Source organism: Notolabrus celidotus, chromosome 15 (assembly GCF_009762535.1).
Source record: "Notolabrus celidotus isolate fNotCel1 chromosome 15, fNotCel1.pri, whole genome shotgun sequence".
In the NCBI taxonomy this organism is placed as follows: Eukaryota; Metazoa; Chordata; class Actinopteri; order Labriformes; family Labridae; genus Notolabrus; species Notolabrus celidotus.
Genome location: NC_048286.1, coordinates 29407067 through 29425982, shown reverse-complemented (window position 1 = coordinate 29425982; position 18916 = coordinate 29407067). Strand labels below are relative to the sequence as shown.

General features: G+C 39.9%; 1 protein-coding gene across 12 annotated transcripts in view; it reads right to left on the bottom strand.

The window, feature by feature from the left end:
• Nucleotides 1–18916, bottom strand: part of ctnnd2b (catenin (cadherin-associated protein), delta 2b) — a 237275-nt gene that overhangs the window by 183147 nt on the left and 35212 nt on the right. The gene's annotated exons all lie outside the window — the stretch shown is intronic.

The following is an 18916-nucleotide window of genomic DNA, read 5'->3' as shown; positions in this document are numbered from 1 at the left end:
ACATAGACTGATGTGCACCTCCTCAAAAATGTAACTTTGATTCAGAAATCATACATTCCATCTCCTCCAACGTCTCCTCTTTTATACTCTTTGCAATAACTACAGCATTATCAACATTGCTCAACATGTGTCGGCTCCAACTCCATTAATATGCTTGGATTCATTCGCCATGGTTTCCTGTGCATTGAACAAACAGCAAATGTAGTGAAAAAAAAACTAATAAAAAAACTAACAAACTAGTGTTGAGGTGGAGTGTTGCAGAGTGACTTAGACACTCAATGCACAAGTATGTACGTTTTTCACTACGGTGTATGCCACTACAGAGTAGCCACAGCTTAACATCAACACAGAAGAATAAATCAAGCTTTAGCCTCAATACTCAAAGTATTACTAAAGATGCATTAACACTCGTTGGCTCTTTGTTGGTAGTTATTATTTTTTTAAGTTGTATATTGTGGGGCATTTTTTCCTTTATTGATAGGACAGCTGAAGAGAGACAGGAAATGTGGGGAGTAGAGAGTGGGGGAAGACATGCAGCAAATTGTCACGACCAGGAGTCGAACCGGCAACCTCTGCAATGAGGACTATAGCCTCTGTATGTGCCGCTTAGACCGCTAGTTCACCAGCGCCCCGTTTGTGTATTATTTTGACAGAAAAAGAGTCCTTTGATGCATTGACAGTGGATGTTTTCATCACTTTGCATTGGAAGTTGCTGATGGGTTGAATTTCATGGAAATTTGATAAAATACCATCTTGATTGCAGTATGTCCATTTAAACCAGCTAATAGTATTAGCTCTGCATAATGTCATTTTCAGGAGCTGCAAAGAGACAACCTTCATCCAAACTACTGTATGTGACTGCCAAGATCCTGCTTCATGCTGTTTATACCTCTGCTCAAATAAAAAGATAATGTAACCAAGCTGAGAGTGACATGAAGGCTCTGGACTTCATGTACTGTGAAGAATGATCGAAGTGCAGTTTATTCTTCCTCACAGATGCATCGAAGCTAAAAGGAGAGTGAAGGATCTGTCCATCAAGTGCACTCAGTGCAGCCCAACACAGTCCTGGGAAGAAGGCCATTCAACCAAAATATGGATGAACCATATGCAGGGCTTTAAATTTTGAAGGATTTTTCACAACAGAGCTGTTGCAGGCAGATAATGGCAGATGGGCTTACAAGCATCATTAAGGGTTAATCACCCATCACCCAGATCTGTCCACAGTAAACGTCCAGATGCTAATGGACATCTATACTTAGTGCACACACACGCACACCTCCTGCACATCATGTATCCCTCTGAGTGTCACTTGAAGAAAGCAGCTCTGATGTAAAACCATTTAGAGTCGACTGGCCTCAATCACAAGACATTATTTAATAAAAATGTGCCGCTAAAAATGCTCAACACAAAGCCTGTTACACTGCAGGGAGACTGTTGCCAAACCACTTTAGAGAGCTGCTGCCATTTTATTTTACTGCCTGGATGCCTGACTCACTAAATATGGATTACTATTCAATTGAGTTCTGATGATTGTATTTTCATTTGAAATGGCTTTTTCTATTTTGGGCGTATATGCTAATAATGCTCTCTGGATTTGGTTTGCGCATGTGAGGGAATTCTTCATAATCGAATAACCATGGTGCAAAGTTCAAAATCAAAATAGTAAATTCAACAATACTTCTCTTTGATTTCTTTTTCCAAACATAGCCACACATCAGGTTGCTGATAATTCAAAGAGAAGAAGACAGACATTACAGCAAAATGTGGCAGAATCTACAGAACTATTTGACTCGAGGAGTCTAAGAGGTGATGTCACTAAGAATGGATTGCAGCTGTTATTAGAATCCAGAATTCTGCATCATTTGTCCTCCTATCTGCTCTGTTGTAAGGGTCCAAATCACAAAGCGATTGATATTGAAGAGCAAACATGCCAACAAAGTTTTACAGTTCCATGCATTTTGCTCTTGTTTAGTGTCTGATTGCGGAGATGAGCTGTTAGCATCTCCTTGACAAGCAGGGGACGATTGTTACCAGTGTGTTGTGAAGTTGATCATGAAATAAGTGGTACAGATAATCAGGTATATGATACAGTTTTAAATTTCCTCCCTGGTGGGAGCTAAAGGAACTGTTCATCCAAGGACAACAATAAAACAAAATGTATAGGTCGGATGGCACACATGTACGCAGTAGATTCAACATAATACTTACAGGCCTTATGTATATTCCTCTTTCTCAGTGGAACTGTCTTCACCACTCTAAAGCTTATAAATACTGCTGTGTCCCTTTCAATCTTAAGCAGACCAAAAATTTTCAATTTAGCAGTGCGTAGCTGTTAGGTAGTGATGGGCAAATGAAGCTTCATGAACCATTAGTTGTACTTTATGACTACTCTAGATGGTGATCTTGGTTTAAAAATAAAGGCTCAATGAATGGCAATTCAATGTGCTTTCAACTAGGGATGGGTAAGTGTAGCTTCATGAACGTCCTCTAGATGGCGCTCTGTTCAACAAAGGGTTGAAAGCACGCTGAATTGCCATTGATTGAGCCTTTATGCTAAACCAAGAGCGCCATCTAGAGGAGTCAAAAAATACAACTACTGGTTCATGAAGCTTCATTTGCCCATCACTACTTTCAACCCTTTGTTGAACAGAGAGCGCCATCTAGAGGGCTCAACAAACACAAGAAAACGTTCATGAAGCTTCATTTGCCCATCACTACTGTTAGGGCCTGTGTTTGTGAATTTGACATTTTTGAGGTTAGGTTCATTTGCATAAAAAGAGCAAAATTTTGCAACAAATCAATGCATTGTGGCTCAAACAGTAAGCAATATGCACAAAAATCAGAATACATTCATGCTATTTGTGGTGCAGTGCAGTTTGTGGTGCAATCAAACCTTTGTGTGTGCTTTGTGAATTAGATGGTGTCTTTTGGTCTCATTGGCACAAGTTCAGTGGGTGCAAAAGCCACACAGTCCTTTTGTGAATCCGGCCTTTAAACTGAGTCTTACAGGAGATGTTGAGGAATGACAGGAGACTCATGATTTAAAAATCCTTCAGGCTCCCAACTAAACAAACAGCTCAGCTAATGTGGCTGATCAGACCTGTGGCATATTCATCAACAGAGCACTGAGCTATATTTAATCCAGAGCATCAGAGCAGAAAAGAAATGCATAAGGCTTAAACCAGCAGATAATCACCATAAAGCAAACAGAAGTGAACCGGAGCAGAAATAGTCCCCGTGCCTGGGAAAGCTTTGTTATCTCCAGAGTACACCCTGTTGAAGAAAGCTGCAGGAGCCAAAGCAGGAAACCTGGAGAGAAGAATCAGCATCTCAGATAAAGTCACAGCATGAAGCCCTGATATAGACAAGGCTGTTTCCAGATCACTGACTCATCACCAGTTGGTTCAATGATTCAGATGGTTGGAGTTTGTCTACTTCTGAGTAATAGAGCTTTGAGGGCAGGATGCTGAATGAGGATAACAATTTACAACATGGCCAGCTACCAAGCTACACCTGCTTAAAATACTAATGTGTGTAAAGTAGCTACACACACGTAGGCAAATTTGGATAGTGTGAACTCTTTGCTCACAAGAGTAATGAAAACAAAATAACTGAGATAGCATGATTCAGCATTCAGCAGTGATGCTCTTTTTGCATCCATCTATGAGTCTAGTGCATCCATATCATTCACAGAAGAGCCCTTCTCAATAATTTCTCAATGCTGCATCCACATGGATTCAGACAGATGGCAGACAGTAGACAGTAAACACCCTCTGGACGATGCAGGAAAAGACATACAAACAGTCCAACAGACTGGCAGGATGACAGAAAAAGCCTCTCATAGACCAGGACGGCCAAGTTTTATCCCGCATGAGGAAACTAGGAAACATTCGACCCTGCATTCAGTCATGACAGGAGGCAAAAATTTGGATGTCAATGTTGTTTACCAAAACCAGTGAACTCTCCCGGTCTCGTCTTGTTCACCATCTTGCTGCTGTCCACTAGACTCATGCACACTTTGATGTCTACCATCTGTCTAAAATCGTGTTACAGGATCATTGTCAGCCAGGCTGAGGAACTTCCAGTTCAGCTCCAGCCAAGATGTAGAAATCATCATGTCCAGATCTCAAGTTAATCTGAATAAGTATGATAATTTACTTTGCCACAGTCCTTACATTGACAGCTTTACAGGCTTATGTGAGCTGACTTTCAGTTTCTTTTACATTTTTTTTAACTGTTTAAACAAAAGTGCCTTCAAAGATTTAAGAAAGTTTAGTTTATTTTACCTTAGTTTAGTTTAGTTAACTTAAGTTTAGATTTGTTTAGTTTATCTTGGTTTAGTTTAGCTTAGCTTAATTTAATTTAACTTAGTTAAATTTAGTTTAGTTTAGCTTAGCTTAATTTAATTTAACTTAGTTAAGTTTAGTTTAGCTTAGTTTAATTTAGCTTAGTTTAGTTTAGTTAGGTTAAGTTTAGTTTAGATTTGTTTAATTTAGTAAAGTTAGGTTAAGTTTAGATTAGTTAAGTTCAGTTAAGTTAGGTTAAGTTAAGTTTAGTTTAACTTAGTTTAGTTTATTTAGGTTTAGTTAAGTTTAGTTTAACTTAGTTTAGTTTATTTAGGTTTAGTTAAGTTTAGTTTAACTTAGTTTAGTTAGGTTAAGTTTAGTTTAATTTAGTTTAGTTTATTTAGGTTTAGTTTAATTAGGTTAAGTTAAGTTTAGTTTAACTTAGTTTAGTTTAGTTAGGTTAAGTTAAGTTTAGTTTAACTTAGTTTAGTTAGGTTAAGTTTAGTTTAATTTAGTTAAGTTTATTTAGGTTTAGTTTAATTAGGTTAAGTTAAGTTTAGTTTAACTTAGTTTAGTTTAGTTAGGTTTAGTTTAATTAGGTTAAGTTACATTTAACTTAGTTTAGTTTAGCTTAGCTTAGTTTACTTTAGTTTAGCTTAGCTTAGCTTAGCTTAGCTTAGCTTAGCTTAGTTTAGTTTAGTTTAGTTTAGTTTAGTTTAGTTTAGTTTAGTTTAGTTTGGTTTCACCAGTCAAGAAATAACAGCACCAACAAGTTACAAAACCTGGGTTTCACACATCTGTTATCTGGTCTTATCCCGTTAAGTATCTTGGGGAAAGAAGCAGACCACGCTATCATCAGGTGAGGGGCGGGATACACCCTGGACAGATCACTAGTCCATCTCAAGACTGACACATAGAGACAATCTGGTTGGTGCCCCATTTATTTCATTTGCTCTTCATTTTCCTCATCGTCTGTTCTAAAGCCCTTTGGATCAACTGTGTTGTGTTTAAAGAGCTATATAAATAAAGTTGATTTGATTTGATTTGATTTAATAACAATAACATAAATCAAATACATTTAAAAAACAGTCAAACAATCCTTCAGCCACTTTTACATTGCTTGCTCACGATGGCACTGAGGCGTAGTGGTGGGGCTGAGGTGTTCTGCCACAAAGCTGGTATCAGACATGTAACGGGAGTGTAACAGAGGCAAAACATCAGCTCTGTAAACAGCAGAGGAAGCAGGGTTGAACAATGCTGAGTGTGTTTTTTCCATGTGTGTGCATACACATGAAGCTCATGCTGTTTGTTTACACATCATGCCTCCCGTAATGCCATGTATCAACATACACTGGCACACCAATGTTATGCTATATTGTTTATTCACCTCTGAATTCACATTTTTCAACCTGTTAATGAGCGTGTTACACACATGGCCAGACTTCTTGTTGTTCATAGTCAAAGAACAGAGGTTTAGTGATGAAGAAGCTGCGGTGGAACCTGAATGACCATAAAAATGTTACAAATGAACCTAACAAGCATTACTTCCACCCACAGGAAGCAGCCAGAGCACCTGCACCACCTTACTGCTCACCAATCCATCTGAATTCAGCACTTCTACTTTGAGTTCTTATTTGTTACACCTTTAAAAAGCTGAGCTAATTTACAAGCAGTGTATTTACCAAGACAAGAAAAGCCTCGCAGGAGTGCATGGTTCCCAGAAGATGATGTAAAGTCAATATTTGGAGTTTTCTTATCTCCCCCCCAGGATAAACTGTTTCTGTTAAAACACCCCCAGCTCTCATCTCCTGCCTCTGTCAGACAAAATGTCAACCCTGTACACCAGACACACTGTCTCATAATCTCATGGGCAGACTGCCATGAAATTTGCAGAGCAGGTTATGTCTATTTACTGAAGACGTCCCCTCTCACTCACAACAAACTTTCTTTATTTAGACTCATTACTGTGAGATTCCATCAATCTGTGGAGGTTTGATCAGTGCAGAGCTTTGATTTGTGTCCTGTGGGGCATTAAAACGAGTAAACACAGAGCTCTGCAGAGTCAGCAGGGCTTTAGGATCTTACTTTTGTTTGTTGAAGGAAAGTGCATTCACCTTAAGCTCTGTATTGACTTTAGTTAATTTGTAGTATGTGCTCTAGTGTGAACTCATGCTCACCTCTAAGCCCCCATGTACTGATACTTACATCACTGATTACAAAGACCTCATTAGCATGAGGGAGAAGCCAGATTAGCAGTGAATCAGAAGGATTTGGTAGAGCTATTAAAAAGGGACAGAAAACATTCATGAGCAGAGGCATGATTATCAAAGTGAGAGCGCTGGAAATGCATTTTGAGGGCACTGGGGTATCTGGAAGAAGTTCTTTTCACATCATTTCCAAATGCTGCTTTTCAAGGTCAGAGGCGCAGCAAAGAAGAACGATACAAGAAAATCTTACTCTTAAGCCTGGTGAACACACATGATGAAAGATTGAACTGTTTTGTTCCAACATGACGGCCAACACAGCACATCGCATGCTCACAGATTTAATTCAACATCAACCAGAGTCAAGACTCTCAGTGGAAGTGAAGTGGAAATCTTGCAAAATCACTTGTGGTCTCTTCAGAGGAAACAAACATGGTGGACAGCGGATAAGTGTCAAGCTGAATGCCACAAGCTGCTGAGCTTTCTGTTGTAACTGTAATAGGAGTCCTTGTCACTTTAGCTGTGTTCACACTGCAGGCAAAAGTGGCCCAAATCCAATTTTTTGAGGTCAAGTGACCAGGTCTTATTTTTTAGAGGCAGTGTGAACAGTCAGATCTGGACCAAATCAGATTTAGACCACTTCCACATAACATATGGTACCATATCCTTATGGTCCTGAATCAGATACAGATCAGATCTTTTTCAATGCGTCCTCTGTGTGAACGGCCAAGGCGGATTTGATGCACATTTGATACTTTCACATCACTATATAGGCAAGGCAAGGCAAGGCAGCTTTATTTGTATAGCGCATGTCATACACGAGGGCAACTTAATGTGCTTTACATTAAAACATTAAAAGCATTGGAAACATTCAGATAAACATAAAAGAACATAATTAAAATGAAAAATATAATAAAGAAAAGGAAAATTAGAAATATATTAAAAATTACATTAAAATTTGAATTTAAAGTGAGTTAAAATGAGCTAGTGGTAAATAAAAAAGTCTTAATCTTTGATTTAAAAGAGGTGAGAGTTGGAGCGGACCTGCAGCTTTCAGGGAGTGTGTTCCAGATATGTGGTGCATAATGACTAAACGCTGCTTCACCATGTTTCGTTCTGACTCTAGGGACTGAAAGCAGACCAGTACCTGATGACCTCAGAGGTCGAGGTGGTTCATAAAGTAGCAGCAGATCAGCAATGTATTTTGGGCCTAAACCATTCAGTGCTTTATAAACCATCAGCAGAATTTTAAAGTCTATTCTCTGACAGACAGGAAGCCAGTGTAGAGATCTAAGAACTGGAGTGATGTGATCTACTTTCTTGGTCCTTGTTAGGACTCGAGCAGCAGCATTCTGTATGAGCTGCAGTCATCTGATGGACTTTTTAGGGAGTCCTTATAGCGACACACATCACAATTCTGCACGGCAGTAGCCTTGCAAAAATGGAGGATAGCAAAAATGGAGCAAATCAATGGAGGGACAGCAAGGTCTTGGACCTTATGAATATATGGGGTGACACTTCCATACAAGCAAAGCTTGAGGGTTCATACCTTAACCGGCCCGTGTTTAAAAGTATAAGAACTTGCCGAATGGAGACACAGAAGAACGTGGCGAAAATGCTGACTTCCTCCATGTTTACGTTTGTGAAACAGCTGCATGTGACGTCATTGTTACTGTTCTTTTGGGCATGCGGGGCAGTTCACACTGGAATCAGATACATGTCACATTATAGATGGTAATATGAACAGGCAAACAAAAAATCAGATCTGAGCAAAAAATTTGAATTGAGCATTAAGCCTTGCAGTGTGAACGTAGCTTTAGATTGCAGTTTTTTTTTAAGTGACACATTGGGCAAACCCTTGCCACAAATGAACAAGTTGGTTGTCGGTTGTGTTCTGAGGAGATCGGGGAAGTAAATCCATTTGAACTAATCTCACATCACAGGAAAATGTGACAAGATCATCTTCAGAATCATCAAAAGTTGAAAAAAAAGTGGGCCCCAAAATTGGCCTGATTATCTTGTTCCCTACATGAGGTGTGCAAAGACAGCGACACAGCTTTAAGAGCTCAGAACCAAACAGACTACAGCAAAACAGCAAATGTAGCTTCCTTCAGAGGATCATTTTATCTAATAAATACAAAATCCCAACTCTGAGACTAAAGATCTGTCAGTGTGTGTACGACTTTCTTTATTTCACAGAGCACAACAGACTTTTATTTTCTCATCTTTTAGGGAAACACAAAATGGAACCAATATTAGAATAAAACTGATTTTTAATCCCATTCAAAACAAGATTAGCGCTGCACTCCCCAAACCTGAAATATGAAACACACCCACTCATCATACTTTGGCTGAACTGTGCAGCGTGCAGGGAAACTGTACCTTGTTACACAGTTTCCTGATTTCAAAGTCGTGTAGTTGAAGTCTCCGGTGTATTTGTCCTAAATTTAAACTTCACAAAGCCTAAAATAAACATCCGACAGTGGAATTCATTTAGCTCGGTTTCTCTGTGATCCAAGTCTGCTCTTTAAGTAGCAATGCCAGAGAAAGAGCAACACACCTCTCTAGAGGCTTCAAAGACTGCTTCCTCTTGCTCTATCTACTCGTATAAACTCCATCACCATCAATATGCAAAGGCAGAGGAGTTCTGAAAACCTAAAGACGTCAACGTTATTATAGATTCAAGATGAAAGAGGTGCAGACATCACAAAATCATCATTTCAGATTCTCTCAGTGGATAATTTAGTGATCAGAAATAAAAAAACTGTACTGAGACCAGTTATTCTCTTGTTGGTTTGTGTGGAAATTTTCCTTCCAAAACTATAGCTTTGACCGACATTTTTAAGCTGTAGCTCATTTCTTTTTTTTCTTTTTTTTTTAATTTAACCTTTATTTTACCTGGAATAGTCCCATTGAGATGCAAAGTCTCTTTTACAAGGGAGTCCTGGCCAAGATAGCAGCATAAAAAGTTTCACAAAGAGAACAAGACAAAAAATATAGTGACAAGTAACTATTACATAAATGTACAAATTAGCAGTGTTAGACTCTAAAACATGTGCACAAGCTGATCAGATGATCCTTTATCCTAGTTTTAAAATCCTCCAATCAAATTAAACAATCCAGTTTTAGGCGACCCTGAAGCTCAAACCAAGATGAGGGAGCAAAGACATTAAAAGCACTTTTACCAAAGACAGAGCGAGTCTGAGGAATGACAAAAACAATTTGTCCATGGGACCGAAGATGACAGCCACTGACAACTTTAGGAGTCAATAAAGAGCAGATATAAGATGGCAGCTCCTGGAGTACGGCCTTATAAAGAAAGACATACCAATGCTCCATTCTTCTGTTGTGTAAGGAAGACAAGCCTACCTGTTCATACAAGATACAATGATGTGTGTGGAATCCTAAACCAGAAACAAACCACAATGCAGCATGGTACACCGAGTCCAACATTTTCAGAGAGGCTGAGGAAGCATGCATATAAAGAACATCACCATAGTCAATTACAGATACAAAAGTTGCTAGTGACTTAAAGACATAGAAACCTTCATTTCGGTAATGAGCTTTGTTTTTAGTACAAACATGTTTGGGTTTTAGTGCACATGCAAGAGAGAATTACTTCCCCCAGCTTCATTGCAAAGTGCATTTGCCACCAGCTAAATGCTGATGATCCAGTGTAAAATGAATTTGCTCAACCTGCTAGCTAGGGATGGGCAATGATTATCGAATATACAAATATTTGTTCCCTTAGTAAAAATCAAAGAGTTACTTTGAATATTTTCTCATTTTTCATTGCTTTTACAGGTGCCTGGTTGTAATACAGGGGGGGGGTCTTCTGCCTGTTCTGCTCTGAAACTGCGAGCAGAGCCAGGCGGCTGCACACGCTCACTAACCAAAGGGCACTCCTCATGTCAAAGCGGGTGTCTCTAACCCTCTACATATTGCCAACTCAAGGTGTGATATTCACGCCGCTGTAACGTCTCGCTTTCAATATGAATGTCACAGAGGCGTGATGGTGGAACCAACTGGGCCTGCCGTTGTGCCAGCATCAAGGTTGTAACACAGGCGAGACGGTATTAATGTGAGCTGGTGGAACAGCCTGTGTGTGTGTGTGTGTGTGTGTGTGCGTGTGCGTGTGTGAGTGTGAGTGTGCGTGCGTGCGTGCGTGCACGTGTGTGTGTGCATGTATGAGAGCGTGGATGTGAAGCTCCTGCTGTGTTTTTTTTACCTCTCATGCTTCAAAAAAAGCCATAATAGAATAAGAAATCCCACACCAGAACACAGACATTAAGCTGTTAGTGGATTAATATGGAAGTACAAAAGTGTGGTGATGGCAAAACTGTTGCAGACTCGCAATATATGATCTCTCCAAGTTTAATGTAAGAAAGTACCAGCAACGTTAAGTCGCTGTGTTCGCTTTCAGTCCATTTCTTTCGGTCTATAGGGTCTTTATCATCGGCTATGGGCTGTGGGTTGATTTGGTTTGACTTGACCGCAGTGCAGCAGGGATTCATAACTCCATAACAACGGCCCTACCTTCTTGAAGGTGTGTTTGCTGATGTCTCACCTGTCTTAAATCCATGACGATTGAGAGGAACAGGTTGTGGCTGTGACTCATGGTCGAAAAACAGCTAGAAATACTCCCATTGAGCATTTTCCTATTAAAAATAGATGTTTTTAAAAATGTCCATGGCCTCTGCTGCAGGGACGCTGAAAACTGAGTGAAAAGAAAAACCTTTTCAACATCTATTTTTAGACCAGATTTCACTGACTCCATTCACAAGATTCATCACACATTCACACGCATGTTCCTGAAAAATTTCAAGTCGCATCTCATATCTCATAAGCAGGTAGCACGATGCAGGCTTGTGTTTTGCTGCGTCACCATCAGTTATCTGACTCTATAACACCACCTGCAACTATCACTGTCTGTGAAGTATGTTCAACTACTTCAGAATCCAGGGGTCTTGTAGTCAGAGCATGTTCAGCTGAACAGCCAATTTCCACCAGATCCATGTCCGGTCCATCACGGCACCAGGTCTTTCTATTATAGTCAATGTGTTAACTTCCACTGGATCCACTCCGTTGCTTCAGGCTGTGTCTCTGATCTGGCACGCTGGAATCCAACTGATCAGATTCGCAAGACTTCTATTTTTGCCGGGTGCCTGATAACAACGCATCAGTATGCACAGGGCAGATGAAGCGGGACAGGAAGTCAGGCACCAAAACAAAATGAGAACACCTGTTTAATTTTCAGAAATCAGAAATTATCACCAGATTGTTTTTCACTTAACTACAACAACAAACCGTCATAATGAGCGGAGCCAGGCCTGGAGTCAACAGGTCAGAGGTTTTCAGAGGACCAGAAAGACAACATGGATGAGGAGAGGAGGAGGAGAATCCTTGATTCAGTAATTGCCGTGGGAAAACCTTGGTCACATGACTCCAGCTGTCCGGCGGTCCTGCTCTGTGCTGCATTCAGAAAACGCAACTGGTGGGTGCTGACGGACGACAAGGCATGGAGCCGGACCACAGTGGATCGGAGACGGACTGGACACAGATCAGGTGGGAGTTCTAGGTAAGTATCAGCGCATACAAGGTCCTCTTTTTTTCTTCTTCTGTGGAGTTTGTCTATTACAACTTCCTTCATGATGTCTCTGAGCCTTCTTTTTAACATCACACTGTCCATGATACACATATTTAAATTATGTCTCTTACAGAATTTTAAGTTCATTTTCATCCTTCCTTGACTGAACAGTTTATTAGAAGCATAAACTAAAATGTGTTTTAAAGGCACATTGATGTTGTAACCATATTTTAGCCTAATTGAAAAATGATTGAAATTAGGTCTCAGATGTTTTGGTCAGATTTCACAAAGATTTCAACGAGCAAATCCCCGGTCGTGTTCCCACAGCACATGTTCACATACAGAACCGTGCCCTTACTGCTCATAGCAGACCCTCACCACACTCACTTGTCACTTTTAAACATCTCTAATTATCACTTCCCTCATCTGAGAGCTGTCAGTAAGTATCACACACACACACACACACACGCACACACGCACACACGCACCATATGCTCCTCGGTGACAGTGAGTGTGTCTCTGCAGCCAGCGAAGCTTCACCTCAGCACAATGAGTCAGTCTGTTGGGGACTGAGTCAAATGAAATCAAGAAACATCTTGTCACAACAGCGCTAACCTTAGTGACTGATCTGTGTACAGAGTGTGAAATGTTTCAACAGGCTCAGCGCCACGTCTCCTTGGTTACAGGCACAGTATTAATTAAATGCAATCACCAGGACAACTAGCAATTAACTGAACCGTTGACTCAGTGATTGGGCGGTTTAACTTTGGTGCATGTTTACCCTCCTCTGTGTCAGGTTTTCAGAAATATAATGCGTAATGTTAACATAACTCTACATTACAGTGAGGATGGAGGGAGAGAGCTAATTCCATCAGGAGGTGATAAAAACAGAGAGAAGAGGAGAGGAAAACAAACAAATAAACATGAACGTGGAAGTTGCTGTGTGTGTTTGATGGGTAACTAATGAGTCATCATATCAGTGAAATTAAATTATGGTTGCTCACCGCCACTGTATTCTAAAAATGATAGACAAAACTGGAAAACTTAAAAGCAGGATGAAGACTTAGAGCTTCGACTCCACTGACCCAGAGTAATTGTGTCAGTATCATTCAACAGCATTTCATCAAGAAATGGTAAATGGACTTGAACTTATATAGCACCTTTCTAGTCTTTCTGACCACTCAAAGCGCTATTAAACTACTTGTCACATTCACCCATTCACACCACATTCACTCACTGATGGTAGAGGCTGCTACAGTAAGGGACCATCAGTATTAGCTAATCTCATTCATACACTGCTGAACAACAGCAGGAGCAATTTGGGGTTCAGTGTCTTGCTCAAGGACACTTCAGCATGTGACTGCCGTAGCTGGGATCGAACCGCCAACCTACCGATTGAGAGACGGCCGACTCTACCAACTGAGCCACAGTCGCCAAAGCGTGAGGAAGTGGAAAAACTATTAATAGAAATCATGTCATAGCATTAGTAGCAGCTCTAGACTCAGAAATTGTACCTCAAAATACAAGTGTGATGACTTTTCTTCAGTGTACGGATCGCCGCCATTGTTATTTACAAAGCTGACATCAGAAGTCCTGTCCTTCTTGATTCACATGCGTTGGTGATCAAGAAGTGAAATTGATGAGGAAAGCGATGTTACAAAATTTGAACTGTTTTCAACTGAGAGTGCAGAAAGTGCTGCTATGCTGAGGGCAAGTGTTGAATACGCCAAATCACATTATGTTTGAATACAAAATTGGAGCTGCTAGCGTGAAAATAAAATGCGTTAGTGGACACGGGCACCTCAATCATTTCTTTTTGTTCATTATCATTCCAAAAAAGACATTTCCACCACTGGAGCCCCAGCCCTCTACAAAATGAAAACAACAACTAAATGTCATTCAATGCATTGCAGCTCAACTCCCTCTTTAATGGAGTAGAGCTGCAGGAGAGCCCAATGGGGGACGATGCTAAGGGCCAGTGACTGTGAGGGGCCATACAAATACTAGAGGATTATTTTTCCAATACTTTTCATTAACCTATTGTCATAAGAGAACACATTCTTCACAATGTACTAATAAAAAATTGTTTTTGTTTTTTCTCATTTTGGGCAAAAATTCCCAGTTAGTCAGACAGTCTCTGTTATTTGACAGTCTCCCCCTCCCTGTTATTTCAACCAACATTAAATCAACGCAGGTAAACTTTCAGCAGCTATTTGTCCTTGATCTCTTTTCTCTGACCCTGCCTCATTCCAGGACCAACAGACCTGCTCCATCTTATCATACAGATGAACCAGCTCTACTGGTGACTGAAGAGGGGGGTGAGCATCATCATGTTTAATGATAATTCTAATTTAGAGGGTCCCCCTGGAGTTTATTTTCTATTAAATAAAATATGAGAAATGATTCAATTCTTTTCCATAACAAGATTCGAAACACTGTAATTGATTTTCAAGATAATGATCCTTAGATGAAACAAACACAGCCTACAGTCTGCAATGGATGCTGCACAGTTCTGGTCTTCATGTTGCTACAAGTGGTGATATGTTTAACGATGTGTTATACAATGTAATTTAAACTGTAAAAGATTACCCTCAGCACATTTTGAACTCCCTGGCAGCGCCCCTGTATGTGCAGGTTCATATGTGATACAAGGTAACGTCATGGAGGTGGGGAGACCTTGATGCTGAGTTTGAAGCTGCACTTGCAGGCTGTTGCATCAGACAGGGACCTCTAATTCACTTTGAATAGCTTGAATGTGATTGAATGTTAGCAAAAGCTGGAGTGAAATTAAGATAAAGGATGTAATAATTTGATATTACAGTGATGTAGGATGTCAACTTTCAGGAGACAAGAAAATAAAGATAGTTTTGAAACTATATGTAAACTAGAAAGGTTGCATTTCCTGAAAGCAAATGCGTTGAAATGCTGAAGCTGAAGGCTGAAAGCTGTGAAACACAGCTGAACATGTGGAAGAGTAGTAGAAGTAGTTGAATTAGTGGAAGTAGAAGAAGTGGAAGGAGAGGAAGTTGAAGAAGTGGAAAAAGGAGAAGAAGTTGAAGGAGTGGAAAAAGTAGAAGTGGAAAAAGGTGAAGGAGTGGAAAAGGGAGAAAAAGTGAAAAAGGAGAAGAAGTGAATAAAGTGGAAAAATTAAAAAGAAGTTGAAGTGTTAGAAGTAGTAGCACCTATAAACTGCTTGACAAACTATGGAAATGTCCTACTATGTGTTTGTGTGTCTGTGTATGTGTGTGTGTGTGTGTGTGTGTGTTTGTATTTTTAGGTCATCTGAATCACCTGTGTGTGCGTGTGTGTGTGTCTGTGTGTGTGTGTGTGTGTGTGTGTGTGTTTGTGCGTTTGTGTTTGTCACTCACTGATGAGGTCATCTGAATCACCTGTGTGTGTGTGTGTGTGCGTGTGTTTGTGTGTGTGTGTGAGCATGCGTCTTTGTGTTTGTCACTCACTGATGCAGTCATTTGAATCACCTATGTGTGTATGTGTTTGTGTGTCTGTGTATGTGTGTGTGTGTGTGTATGTGTGTGTGTGTGTGTGTGTGTGTGTGTGTGTTTGTGTTTTGAGGTCATCTGAATCACCTGTGTGTGCGTGTGTCTGTGTCTGTGTGTGTGTGTGTGTGTGTGTGTGTGTGTGTGTGTGTGTGTTTGTGTGTGCATGCGTGCTTGTGTTTGTCACTCACTGATGAGGTCATCTGAATCACCTGTGTGTGTTTGTGTATGTGTGTGTATGTGTGTTTGTGTTTGCCACTCACTGAGGAGGTCATCTGAATCACATGTGTGTGCGTGTGTCTTTGTGTCAGTCAGAACTGAGGAGGTCATCTGAATCACCTGTGTTTCCAACTGTTATTAACTGTTTCCAACTGTTATTAACTGTTTCCAACTGTCATTAACTGTTTCCATTGTGATGGGACCAGCTGTGTAACTGCTGTGTGACAGTTGATTAAGAATGGGATTCATGGAGTAAATTAGGGTCTACATGTGCCAACACTATGCGATAACCGTAATAGCTATCAGAAAAAGGATCAAATCGTGAGCATCAGAAGACTCTGATGAACACAGTGATGTGTTTTTCTTGTCTGTACAGTCAGTAATGTAGTCAGGGCAGCGAGTTAAGAAAAGTGAAACTTGTGCTGCCCTCCAAAAATGTTTAACATTACGGCAGATGGCCGAGCAGAGAGACTTTCTCTGACAGTTGGTGACCTGCTGGCTCAACGGTACGATCTTTTGCTTTGGTAACCTCTTTGACAGAAGCAGGAGAAGACAGGGAACGTTTTGATATCTTATTTGTGTATGTGGAGTGAAATTTGTGGATATTCTGGCAATTTTTCCAGAGGCCATGTCCCATATTTTTCCCAGCCTGCCCACTCTAAGTTTTGAACCTCTCACTCTGCTTACCAGAGTTCCACCCCACACACACCAATGTTAAAGTGAGGGAAGAGCTGAAATTTGATGAATTTTTGAACAGTGAAATCTGTGAAACTGTGAAAGGTATCAAAGAAGTGAAACATGTGTAGATAGCTGAAAGTCTTGTAAATAGTTTAAAGTTTGAATGGAGTCTATAAGTGAAAGTAAGCTGAAGCTATGAGCTGTAGTAGTTGAAGAAGTTGAAGTGGATTTGAAGATTCCGCCCCATCTGTTTCAATGTTAAAATAAAGGTTGAATAAAGTTGAATAATTCAAAAAGTATAAGGGTTGAAGATGTGAAAAGATATAGCCTGCGAATGGTGAAGAAGCTGAATAGTTTAAAAGTTGAACGGTGAAAATCGGACAAAATTTGAAGGCTGTGAAAGCGGTCACGGAAGAAGAAAAATAATAAGTTTAAAGTAGAAGAACAATATGTTGAAATGCTCAGCATTTCAACATAATGAAATCTTCTTAAAATAATGATAAATCTTAGTATCAATAAAAACACACAAATGTTTTAGTAACATTAACTGTCAGTCACAGGCTCTACAGCTGTCCTGGATTCACCCTTGCTCACGATCTTGTCAAAAAAAAAAGAAACCCCGAGGAAAGACTTTTCAAACTGCTGTCATATCAATGCAAATCTCCATCGCAGGTTTATCCCCAGGATGTGTGTTGATCCTGGGACGGAGATAGCCGAGGAATATTGATGAGTCTGAGACTCATATTTCAGGACAGATCTTTCAAGGTCACTCGCTTAGCGTGGGAAAACTTTAGATAACTTACTTTATGCTTTTTTTGTTTCCGATTCTACAGCAGACATTTTTGAGACATGTGGGGAATCTGGATGTAAAGAACATTCATCACACAATTCTGGCACTATAGAGTACTTTAGCAGGGTTGTACAACTGAAACAAACCCTCAATCTACTATGTTCCTTAGCTTAAGATTAAATCTTCTTACAGAATAGTCAAGGATAATAAGAGCTGAATGACACAAATGACACAATCAGTGCTATTGTTGTGCAATTATTTGGCTGGGTATCTGGGTATAGATACACTGTATTCATGACCAAAAGCACGAGGACATCATCTGCATTTTTGAATCTGAAATTCTTGGAGTACATTATTATATAAGACAATGATATTTTAGTAATTGTGGCGCCATTTTTATTAGGAAAGGATCATTTTTGTTTTACATGACAACAACTCTGGTGCACAGCATGATTAATAAAGACTCCACATACTGTACACTGGCCTGCACAGACCCCTGATCTCAACCCTATTCAACATTTTTTTGTCACTTGATTTTCTCTTGCTATCCCATTCCACTAGCTGCCTGATCATTAGCTCAGTATCAATATCTCCAAGAGCTTTTCTGTTTTTACCTCCACTGTTAGTTGGTAGTTGTTTCCCCTGGTATTTTGGTCACCATTGCACACCATACGAGGTAAATTAATATTCTGAAATTCTTGAATTCTGCCCTTTTTAGAGGTCACCACCTAAGTGTGAATGTAACTGTCATACTGAACTGCTGCAAGACCATCTACACTGATTTTATTTGTTTGTGACATCCTCAGATGATCGTCACTTAGTGAAATCATTCAACTCAACTTTATTTATATAGCACCTTTCATACATAAAAACATGTAGCCCACAGTGCTTCACAGAGTAACAGACAGTAAGAAAACAACAGCAATGGTAAAATTATAGAAGGCATGATTTTTAAAAAAAAGAAATACTTAAAAAAGATCATTGGCTCTAACAAGGCAATGGGGTGGTTGTGATTCCAGGATAAATGTTTCAACCTATGGCGGTTCTGAAAGGCCACATTAAGCAGCCCTGCAAAATCCAGGATGGGGCCAAGAGGTTGGAATTGAGTTTGGGCAGGTAGGTTCCTACTGTTTCAAAACTGTGTCTGTACACAGGACATTCACATGGATTGGTTTTGTCCTCTTGAACAGATCTTATAACGCTGATGAAACTAGAAATGATTGACACTGTGATTTCCCTTTTTTAAATCATCATGCATCTCTTCCTTAAGGGTAGACACTGGAACTGCACAGATGCAATGGACATAAAAGATAGCTGTCCTGCAGGTGAATGGGAGCAAAGCGCTGCAGGCAGGTATCAAATCTTTTCTAAAATCAACTCAGAGGATTTATGGTGGCTTGAGTAGCAGATCAATAAACATGGTGATGAATGAGATCATTAAGAAGAACCCTTTGCAACGTTTTCACCATAAAGTGAATGAACTGCAGCCAAATAAATTTACTAGACACTTTTCAAGTTACAGATTCAAAATAAGGTACAATAAAGCTCAGGAAAACCCTAACTCAGTTATTCTAAGATAACACTGGTCCTATTGTGCAGCACTGATTGCATTACACTTTGTTCAAGACTAATGTCTTTCAAAGCTAAATGCTTCA